General features: G+C 40.0%; 1 non-coding gene across 1 annotated transcript; it reads left to right on the top strand.

Moving 5' to 3' along the window:
• The first annotated feature begins 2883 nt into the window (after positions 1-2883).
• On the top strand, positions 2884-2990 carry LOC128296215 (small nucleolar RNA R71). The gene has a single exon (XR_008286764.1). It is a non-coding gene; the product is annotated as a small nucleolar RNA R71 (small nucleolar RNA).
• Positions 2991-3493: the final 503 nt, after the last annotated feature.

Below are 3493 nucleotides of genomic sequence, written 5' to 3'. Positions count from 1 at the left end.
AATATTTACTTCTAACCAATCAGATAAAGTAGAGAAATCATATAAAGAGTAAGAATTTGAACATGAAAAAGATAATAACTTGTTCTATGACTAAAATGTGAGTGATAGAAAGATGAAAATAATCATGAAAAATGCATAGTACTATGATAACTAACATGAAAAATGAGTGCAATTAAAGGGAAAAAAGTAAATAAACGCTAGAAAAGGGAGAATGAGCGGAAAAAATGGAGTTGGATGCGGCGCACGGGCATGGCGGAGAGGTCGTGTGGACTTGTATCGGCTAGGGTTAGGGTTTTTGGGTGGGAAAGACAATGAATAGTGTAGGGTTTTTATAGATTTTAGGGCACATGGCCAGGCAACATGCCCGTGTTCCCCAATTTCAGCCCGTGTGATTCGTAAATTTTGAATTTGGGCGCGTTTGACATTTAGTACATGCCCATGTTCCTTGGGGGTGTGGGTGTACATGGCAGTGTCTCACGACTGTGTCTGTCATTGTTCGCTTCTCCCATGCCCGTGTATGTAGACCGACACCCGTGTCAATCTAGTAGGTTTGACCACGGGTTCTAGACACGGGAGTGTCGCACACCCGTGCTATTTTAACAGGTTTGTCCATGGTTCTTCCACACGAGCGTGTTGTAAGCCCGTATTGTTTTGGCAGGCTCGACCACAACCATGTCGCACGGCCTTGGCATTTTATCATAACCTATGTTTGGGGAAATCTTTGCCCTGTTTTTACACGGCCCTAAGCACGCCCGTGTGCTTGGCCGTATCTCTGTGGAAAACCTGTATTCAAGAGCTCCGTTAGTAAGTTAGGTGTTGAAGACTAAATTTTAAAGAAGTTAATATAGTTAGTGCTCAGGTTGCCTCCCGAGAAGCACTTATTTATAGTCTAAGCTTGACTTACCTCTCCGTTGAATGATCATGGTGGTTTGAGGAGTTTATACTCCTCATTCCTGCTATCAAAATAAAGTTTTAAACGGGTGTTGTTTACGTTAAAAGTGCCAAACTTGGGATGACTCACCTCGACCGTACCGAATGGTAAAATGCTAAGTACCGTAAGAGAGATTTCTTCATTCAGTGTGGTAGCAACAATGTGGGGATCTATTGCATCTAATAAAACTCTATCTCCAACCTTAAGTTGATTTGGAAAGGTATTGAGCTCGTACTGTCGTAGATTCGATTTGTTAGGTGTTCTTGATTTATGTATCCACCATTCATCTAGTTCCTTGATTTGTAGCCTTCGATCTTCATGAATAGGTCCTCTGCTACTGCTTGAGAATAACTCATGTGCTTCCTTCAGACTTATTTCCTGCAAAGTAAGTTGTACCAGATTGTCAGTTTTAATAGAATGGTTTAGACGATCACCTTCAATTTTTGATATGTTGCCAGAATTACGAGCTTGAAGGGTGATTGTTTCGTCTACGGAGTGTGAGTTCACGTATGCCAACATCAGTAATTATTTTAGTAGTTGCTAAAAAGGGCCTTCCTAGAATTAAAGGAGTGTTGCTATCCTCCTCTATGTCTAGAACAATAAAGTCAACGGGAAATATAAATTTATCGATTTTAACTAGCACATCTTCAATAATACCCCTAGGGAATCTTATAGTTTAATCTGCTAATTGAATGCTCATCCTAGTCTGTTTGGGTTTCCCGAGACCTAGTTGCTTAAACATTTTGTAAGGCAAGATGTTGATACTAGCCTCTAAATCAGCTAATGCATTATTAACATCTAAACTACCAATTAAGCAAGGAATAGTAAAACTCCCTGGATATTTTAGTTTGTTGGGTAGTTTATTCTGGAGAATAGCTGAGCAAACTGCGTTTAGCTCCATATGCAATGCCTCGTCCAAGTTCCGCTTATTTGCTAAAAACTCCTTTAAAAATTTCATTGCGTTTGGCATCTGTGATAGGGCTTCAATAAACGGTAAGTTAATATGTAATTTTTTTGAGAGTTTAAGGAATTTACCAAATTGTTCATCTGAGCGGTCTTTCCTTGTCGCGTTGGGCTATGACACACGAGGTTTATATTCAACATTCACTAATTTGTTTTTATTATGACCTACCACACCTTGACCTTTGCTTACCACAGTGTCTTGCCTCGGTTCTGGCTCAGGCTCAACGACTCCTTCGTTATCTTGAATATTAATTGCGTTGAGTTGTTCTCTTGGGTTGGGTTCAGTATTACTTGGCAAGCTACCTTGTGGTCGTTCAGAGATTAGTTTGGAAAGCTGGCCTATTTGAGTTTCGAGCCCTTGGATTGACGCTTGTTGATTTTTAAGTGCTGTCTCGGTGTTCTGGAAATGGGTTTCTGACACTGATATAAACTTTGAGAGCATCTCTTCAAGGTTCAATTTTTTTTCCTGTTAATAGGGTGGTTGTTGAAAACCTGGAGGATGTTGTGGTCTTTGATTTCCTTGACCGCCCCACGAGAAATTGGGGTGGTTCCTCCAACCTGCATTGTAAGTGTTACTATATGGGTTATTTTGGGATCGAGAGTTATTGTTACCCATTTATTGGACTTGTTCCTCCTTGATGCTAGGGTTGAAGGGTTGATACTCTGTGCATGCTCCTCCTCCATTCGTCTCACACCTCATTACTAGATGTACCTGAGTAGAACCAAGTAAACCATCAATCTTTTTATTTAGAAGTTCTACTTGGTTTGACAGCATAGTAACCGAATCGACGTTATAAATGCCTGCTTTTTTAGTTGGCTTAGTCCTCATGACTTGCCACTAATAGTTATTCAGTGGCATCTCCTCTATAAACTCATAGGCATCTTCAGGTGTTTTATTATTGATGGTTCCGCCAGCAACTATGTTAACCATTTGTCGAGTCGAAGGATTCAGGCCATTATGGAACAGTTGAACCTATAGCCAAAGCGGTAACCCATGGTGAGGGCACCTTCTTAGTAAGTCCTTGTATCTCTCCCATGCATCGTAAAGAGTTTCTGAGTCCATCTACACAAATGAAGAGATGTCATTACGTAATTTAGCCGTTTTAGCCGGTGGAAAATATTTTAGTAAAAAATTTTCGGTCATTTGTTCCCAAGTAGTAATTGACCCTCGTGGTAACGAGTTCAACCACTGTTAGCTTTGTTCCACAATGAAAAAGGGAATAAACAAAGACGAATGGCATCATCAGAAACACTATTAATTTTAAATGTATCGCATAGTTCCAAAAAGTTTGCTAAGTGAGCGTTGGGATCTTCATCTTGCAAACCATCAAACTGAACAAACTGTTGTATCATTTGAATTGTGTTAGGTTTCAGTTCAAAAGTATTTGTAGCTATAGCAGGTCTAACTATGCTTGATTCAGTTCCTGTTAAAGAAGGTTTAGCATAATCATACATAGTGCGTGGAGCAGGATTTTGATTAACCGCAATTACAGGGGGTAGCTGATTGTATTGGTTTTCAGCCATCTCTTCAGTTGGGGGTTGAGTATCATCCTCTTGCTCGTTCTCTATGTATCTTAAGCATCGCCTTATTTCTCTTTG

The sequence above is a fragment of the Gossypium arboreum genome, chromosome 7 (genome assembly GCF_025698485.1).
Source record: "Gossypium arboreum isolate Shixiya-1 chromosome 7, ASM2569848v2, whole genome shotgun sequence".
Lineage (NCBI taxonomy): Eukaryota > Viridiplantae > Streptophyta > Magnoliopsida > Malvales > Malvaceae > Gossypium > Gossypium arboreum.
The sequence above is the reverse complement of the archived record's forward strand: the minus strand, read 5'-3'. Positions and strand labels throughout refer to the sequence as shown.